Below are 8,029 nucleotides of genomic sequence, written 5' to 3'. Positions count from 1 at the left end.
TTCAAATCCCAGCAACCACATGGTGGCTCACAACCATCCGTAATGAGATTCGATGCCCTCTTCTGGTGTGTCTGAAGACAGCTACAGTGTACTCATAAATAAAATAAATAAATAAATCTTTTAAAAAAAAAAAAAAAAAAAAAAAAACAATGCTGAGGGACAAGCACAGCAAACAAAATCGTCATCATGAAGATCACCAAAGCTTCACAAACACGCCATTCTGACTGTGCTCACTCACCCAGGACTGCACACACCAGGGGACGGCAGGGAAGATTCTTGTCAGCAGCCTTCTTTCTGTGTCTCATAGGCTTTAAAAACACACACACAGAAAAGAGAGGGAATTAGCAGACACTTGAACTGGAATCCAATGGCTTATCATGTTTCTCACGCAAATAAAAGCTCTGCTAGAGAGATTTGCTGGAAGGCATCCACCTTGTCTTTCTCTTTCTAGTGGGGGGGGGGGCAGGAGGGTGCAAGCAGGACGGGCACAGGGACGTGCTTCTGAGTTATCAATGAAGGTGTATGACAAAACCACAATTTACAGCAAGTCCCAAAGGACACACTACAGTAGGACAAATGTCGTTACTTTCATTTATCTATGCTGTGCACGTGTCATTGTTAACAACATAAAGGATGCACTGGTACTTTTCTATAATAATAAAAGTAATTAAGAAAAAGAAGACGAGGGGCTGGAGCGACGCTTCAGTTGGTGAAAGCAAGCACAGGTTCAACCCCCAGAAGCTGTATAAGCCGTTCCTGTGTAATCCCAATGCTGAGTTGGTAGAGTCGGGCAGATTCCTAGGATTCTCTGGCCAGCTCCAGACCAATCACAGACACTGTCTCAAAAAGAAGTGGAGAGTGTGTTCATAACAACACCTAAAGCTATCTTCTGACTACCATATGCAGCTGCTCAGACACATAAAAGAGGACAGGGCCTGGAAAGATGGCTCATAAATTAAAAGCACTGGCTGCTCCTCCAGAGGACCTGGGTTTAATTACGAGCACCCACACGACAGCTCACAACTGTCTATACCTCCAGTTCCCAGGGATCTGACATGCTTTTTCTGGCTTCCTCAGGCACCAGACACTTAGGTGGTACAGACTTACACGGAAGCAAAACTTTCATACACGTAAGATAAAAAAAGATTTAAAACTAAAGATAAATAAAGAGAGAAGGGGGGGTGGGAGCTGCACAGTCAGCAACTGCAGCAGTGGCGGGGAGGGAAGCTAAGCTTCCAGTCTAAGCCATGTTGTAAAACTGTTTAACACACTCTAGCCTCATCCTCATCTTCCATATTCCATTTTCTCTACAGTCGACCTCTCAGTGAGAAAATAAGCAGACATAGTCTTATATAATAAAAACTGTACTATATAGCCGGACATAATGGTGGTGGACACCTGTACTTCTAGCATGAAGAAGCCGGAAGCAAAAGACTCAGGAGTTCAAGGCCAGCTTTGGCTACATGGTTGAAGCCTGAGTAGGCTACAGAGAACTCAGTGTCTAGGGGGACAGGGCTTAAACAGATGGCTCAGCAGTTTAAGGCACTTGCTACCAAGCCTGACAACCTAAATTCAAGCTCTGGGAGCCATGTGATACAGGGAGAGGACTAAGGTCACCCCTGCAGGCTGTCCTCTGACCTCTGTGCTCACACTGTACCACAGTCACGTGAAACCTTTTTGAAACCTGTGCTCTTCCTACTGTCTAGTATTACTATGCTCACTATTTGGTTGTACATCTTTCTATCCTCAGGTGAGCAAGGAAACAGCTTGATGACGAACAAAAACGCCCTAAAAGGCGGACAGAGCTGTTGACAAGCAATCATGCCCTGAGCCCTTTAGGCACAATTATCCAGCTACATTTGTTCTTAAAGGACCATCCGAACTCACCCAACACACAAAAATTTGTCTATTAAAAACAAGAAGTAAATATAAAATCACACCTACCATTCTATGTAAGTTTACTCGAAAATTCATGTTGTCATCATGTAAAAATGCATTGGCATATTGATCCTAATAAAAATAGAAAAGGCAAGATGCGGTAACTGCATTTAAGAAACTCAATCGGACACGGTGGCACATGCCCAATTGTCAGCATTTGGGAGATAGAGACAGGAGGATCAGGAATTTGAGGTCATCCTGAACTATACAGCCAATTTAATCCTAATGTGGGCTATATGAGACTCTGAGGAAAGCCAGAAAAAAAAAAATAGACCAAGAAAGACAGGATGACAGGGGCTGGTGAGATGCTCACTTACTGGGTAGACAATTGGCACGTTTTATGAACAGATTGAGTTTGATCCTGCAACCCACATCACTGCAATCCAAAAGTGTCCTCTGACCTCCACATGTAAGCTAAGACAAAGAAGTGCACATGCATGCATTCATACACACAAACATACACATAAATAAATAAATAAATATATTTTAAAAGACAGGAAGAAAGATGGGATGGAGGTGGGGAGGGAGGAGGAAGGGAAGATAGGAAAATTTAATAAGGGTGGGTTTTGGTTTTTTGGTTTGGTTTGGTTTGGTTTGGTTTTGGTTTTGGTTTTTTGAGACAGGGTCTCACTGTATAGCCCTGGCTGTCCCGGAACTCACTGCATAGACCAGGCTGACCTCGAATTCACAGAGATCCACCTGCCTCTGCCTCCTGAGTGCTAGGATTAAGATGTCCAGCATCACCCAGCTGAAAGGTAGGAAGAAGCTGAGAGGAAGGCAGGTAAGCAAGCATACATGAGTGCATACATCTGTAATAACACATCCTACAAATCCTTCCTCTCGCCTTCCACAAACCCCAAAACAAGCTCTCCAGACTAGGCTGGCCTCCAACTCCCTATGAAGCTAAGAACAGCTTTGAAATTCTGACCCTCCTGCCTTCCACCTCTCTCTCTCTGGGTGCTGGGAGCTTAGGCAGACCAGTTCATGCTGAGGCGGAGAGCGAATCAAGTGCTTGCCCAACTGAAACATAACCTCAGTCCAAATCCACAGACCTTCATGAACTACTTTCAGGTCAGTTGGAGAGCTAAAGTGATAAATCTAGAGCCTTTCTCTCAACCCCTTGCCTACGCCATGAAATCGAGTATAGTATGCCTTTAACTGGTTGAAGATCTCCAAGAAAATTAAATACAATGAAGATTAAAAGCCAGGGATTTGAGACAAATGCTGAGAGGAATCTGTCTTCCTGTTCTCTCTTCCTTTCCATCTGCCCAAGGAGTCAGCTGTGTTTGTGACAGCTTGGAGGCTCTCATGGGGCAAGACAGTACATGTGCAAGAGCCACACGAGGCTTTGGAATAAGGCAGGCCTGCGCTCTGCTGGGAATGAGCTCAGCACAACAGGAAACAAGTGCTATACTGGCAGCACAGAGGCAGGCAAGACCCCATCTCTCTCCGGCTTTTAAAGACTGGTGGAAGAGCCACACTCTTCCCACCACGGATTGGAAACAGGCATCCCTTGGCCCTTCCCAGCACCGTCCTGAGACCTGACATGCCTACTGACTCCAGTTACTACAACTATTACAATTTGTGAAAACAACACCTTTAAAGATTTTCTTTGAAGCCGGGCGGTGGTGGCGCACGCCTTTAATCCCAGCACTTGGGAGGCAGAGGCAGGCGGATTTCTGAGTTCGAGGCCAGCCTGGTCTACAGAGTGAGTTCCAGGACAGCCAGGGCTATACAGAGAAACCCTGTCTTGAAAAAGAAAAACAAAAAAACAAAACAAAACAAAAAGATTTTCTTTGAAAGACTTTGAGAAGCAATTATACAAGGCCCACTGTTACTAAGCTGCTCTTCCAGACTCGGCCTCCCCAGCCCTGTGAGCAGAGCTCATCTTCCCAGAGAGAACACAGAGGAAGTCTGTGAGAGGCCACTCCGCCCTGTGGACGACCTTTACTATTGCCTTAAACACAAAGACAAGGACAGGGGTTCTGAAAGCAGAGGCTGAAGCTCTAACTCTAGCTCTGACCTAGCTCGAGTTCCATCTCGCTTGAGTCTAGTTAGTCCAGCCTTCTCACGGGAAGCAGCAGCTTCCATAGTTAATCTTCACGGACAATCTGAGTAGTTTTCAAGTCACTGCTAAGACATCCTCCACGTATGCCTATGAGAATATATTCCAAGAAGTTAAATTAAGAAATTAAAGACCCATCCTAAATGTGTCTGGTACTACTCTATGGGCTAAGGACTCAAAATGAAGAAAAAGAGAAAAGGAAGAAAGCCTAAATGACTACTTTGTGGGTTCTTTTTTCTTCTACACTTTCAACCCCTTAACACTAGACAAGAGAGAAAAAAGATAGAGGGGAAAGGAGGTGTCATTATTCTTAGACTTCCTGATAAGGGGTGTCCTTGGGGCAAATTTGGTCTTTGAAGTCAGGATATCTAATTTCTTGTTGTTGTTTCTTCTTTCCAAACAACTACTTAACAAACCACAACCAACAGCAACCTACCACCGACCAAAAACCCACTTGCCTCAAGGGGGCCTAGCATTTATATACCCTCTGAAGAGTCCCCAGACTTCAAACATCACACGCTTGCAGAAACTATCTGCAGCTGTCAATATCATGCCCCTGGTGCATGAGGCAAATCCTGCTGTGGACAAACTGAAGCAGTCCCAAATCCCACACCTGGGATTAAAATAAAAACGTATCTTTATAATATTTGTGGTTTTAAAGAAACCAAAATTCTCAGTACATCTAATTGGTAAACACCATCATTCATCTCTTTCTGCTCCCTGATTGCAGATACACTGTGAGGAAGATGCCTCAGCCTGCCACAGTCATGCCCCACTGCCATGTCTTCCCCTCGCAACAGGCCATGTCACCTCAAACTGAGTAAAAGAAATCCTCTTTGAAGTCCCTTTTTAGACAATTACACTATTATGTGTATGAATGTGTGCACATGCACCATAAGCATACATGTGGAGGTCACAGAACAGCTTGCAAGAGTCAGTCAGTTCTCTCCTTCACCATGTGGATCCCGGGACCAAACTCATGTCATCAGACTTGGAAGCTAGTGCCTTTACCAGGGGAGCCACAGCTCCCACATGTACACTGCTACCTATTTGGAATTTGGTTACAGAAACATAACTCATCTGCACTTCTTCCTCCTTCAGGTCTTACTTACCACCAAAATACAACCACTCTCCTGTTTCTCTTCTACTCCTCAATCCCCACGATACCTTAGCTCTTTTTTAATCCACTAAATTAAATTAAATTAAATTAAATTAAATTGTGGCTTGCCACAAACTCACTATTAAAGCAAGGAAAGCCTTGAAATTCTAATCTTCCTGCCTCTACCTCCAGAGTGCTGAGACTATAGGCCTATAACAAGCCCAGCTTTTTAGATGGTACTGGAATTCAAAGCCAGGGCTCTGTGAATGACCAAAGCTACATTTCCAGCACCTTGAGGTTCACTGCTAACTCAGCTAATGAATGCTGACTGAGTCTATAGAGTGAGCCAGATAAGGAGACCAGTGTGGTACTGAAGGCAAAGGCCCTGTTACCTAAGTTCACGTTCTGGAGAAGACGGACAACACAAAAAACCTTCAAGTCATAAAACAGAAGTAGGTGGACAGAAAAGAGCTCTCTGGAAGACATCAACTCACACCCAAGACTCACGGTAAGACCTACCTCTGCGATACAGGTGAGGATAATCAGACAGAGCTTGCCACTGTGAAGCCTGTGTTCATCTGTAAATAAAAAAAAAAAAAAAAACAACTCTTCTTTGTACATAATCCAAACCTCATGATCAGAGAGAACAGAGGCACACATCATGAAAAGGAGCAGCTGTAGTTCTCATTCCACAAAGCCATGACGGGAGGGCTGGGGAGACAGTTCACGCAAAGAAGTGCTACCTTCACAAGCACGTGAATTTCAATTCAACTTTATGTAAACATCAACAACACACACTTGTACCCCAGCTCTGTGAAGACAACACAGGACCCCTGATGATCATTAGCTAGCCAGCCTTACCTACTTAGTGAGCTCTAAGCTGCTAAGAAACCTGTCTCCAAAAAAAAAAAAAAAAAAAAGGTGGATGGTGCCTGAGGAATCTCACACACACACACAGACACACTCACACACTCACGCACAGGCATATACCTTTAGACAGTAAAAACACATATACACATGTGAATCAAAACCAAGATGGTTGGGCTGGTGAGATGGCTCAGTGGTTAAGAGCACTGACTGCTCTTCCAGAGGTCATGAGTTCAAATCCCAGCAACCACATGGTGGCTCACAACCATCCACAATGAGATCTGATGCCCTCTTACAGGGTGTTTGAAGACAGCTACAGTATATGTACATGTAATTAAAAAAAAAAAAAAAGATGGTACTGAAGTCTTGCTTCTCTCCTAGGCAAAGGAATTCCCTCAGATGTTTTTAATCCTGGTGGCTTGTAAACTATCTGCCGAGGATGTAACCTTGTACCCACTCCTAGGATCATGCCCCTGCCTTTTCTTCCAGGGCTGGGGGCTAACGTGGGGGTCACGCGTGGTAAGCAAGAGCTCCGTGACTAAACTGAGCTCCCCAACCACAGCGCCTATTTTAAAGATCAAGCAGATTTCTCTTTAAGGTAACAACACCAAAGACACAAATGCCAAGGATTTTTAAAAGGCCTTAAGAACAGAATAAAACAAGGGAATGAGAACAAAAAATTCCAGAGAATGAATAGAAAGGAATGACTGAGGAGACGGTTTCAACAATAAAATCTGTTTTAAAAAACTGAGTGGGTAGCACGGGGCTGGAGAGTGGTTAAGCGCACGGGATACTCTCAAGACCTGGTGGACCCTGCCCTGGCTAGGGCCTCACTGTCTTTGTTACTATTATCATAATAACTCACACTTTTTTTCTGTGCTTCTGGGGATGAAATGTACGGCCTTACCCATGAAACCAACTGCCCTACCACTAAACCACAACCCCAGTCTCATGTCATGATCTTAGGAGAGTAGAACTAATAGTTTCTTTGTCCTAAACAAGACATCTTTTTCTTTTGATTGTTTTTGTAAGAGATTGGCAAAAACGCCACAAAACAGTCATTTTTGAAATTAAATATTCATCATACCTAACCTTGTCCTTAGCCATATTTAAACTGCTTGTTGGCAAAAACGCATTCTATGGGCCTGTGACTACCTATGCTGGTTATTAATTAGTCTTTAATCTGGGCTTGTATTTATGAACATGAAGTGACCACGACAGAGGCTTATAAAACCGTTAAGAACTAAAAATACATCCTAAGAACCTCCAATTCAGTGTGTTATGTCAAGCAAAGTAAAAGTTCATTTTTCTGGGTCATATCCAAGCAATTTCTTCTTTCTGTGATTGCTGCAGTATTTGCAGAGAAAGGAAGAATCTAGCCATTTCCATAAAGAAGCAATAGCCTCAGGAAACTCTACACAGGAGTCTTGCTATCCTTGCTTGCCAGCTCTCACTTGGCCTAGTCTCAAAGAGCCAATCATGTCAGCAACTCCCAGAGGACTGTTATGTTAGGCATTGGTGACATGGAGCACCTGCATGTAGTTAACCCCTGAATGTAGCTCATTCTTGAAAGTACATCATGAGATACAAGAGGAAAAAGTCCATTTTCAAGATAGAAATCTCCAGCAGCAAATGCAATGTCTGAACATAGCACAGCTTAGCCCCACCCCATCCCCAGGCTCCTTTAGCTCTGGTCGATCTCCATTTCCCACGCTGACCTTTCACCTTCCTAATCTCTGTCTACCAGTTTTTTCTTCTTTCCAGAGACCCTGAACCCGCTCTTTTCTTCATTTCCAGAACTCTTGAAAACCCTCATAACAGAAACCTGCTCACTTGACAAACAAAAGCCTTCTAAAATAAAACCCATGCTGAAGGGAGCTTCAGACAACCTCAGAGGCAATATATAGTCTTTTCACAAAAAGTAAGGCAGCAAAACAATCAATTTTAATAATTTTGGATCTATAATAAAGTTGGCTTTTATATCTATGAATATGAAGTTTCTTATGGACTGTAAGTTAATAACACAGGTGGGCATGGTAGTACACATATGTAATTCTAGC

At 43.5% G+C, this 8,029-nt stretch overlaps 1 long non-coding RNA gene across 1 annotated transcript; it reads right to left on the bottom strand.

Moving 5' to 3' along the window:
• Positions 1-238: 238 nt before the first annotated feature.
• On the bottom strand, positions 239-5,682 carry LOC114615797. The gene is made up of 3 exons (XR_003710517.1): positions 5,622-5,682; positions 1,945-2,010; positions 239-308 (listed from the first exon to the last, which is right to left on the bottom strand). It is a non-coding gene; the product is annotated as an uncharacterized LOC114615797 (long non-coding RNA).
• Positions 5,683-8,029: the final 2,347 nt, after the last annotated feature.

Source organism: Grammomys surdaster, unplaced genomic scaffold, assembly GCF_004785775.1.
Source record: "Grammomys surdaster isolate TR1022 unplaced genomic scaffold, NIH_TR_1.0 148574, whole genome shotgun sequence".
In the NCBI taxonomy this organism is placed as follows: domain Eukaryota; kingdom Metazoa; phylum Chordata; class Mammalia; order Rodentia; family Muridae; genus Grammomys; species Grammomys surdaster.
Note: the sequence above shows the minus strand (reverse complement) of the source record. Positions and strands in the feature narration are given on the sequence as shown.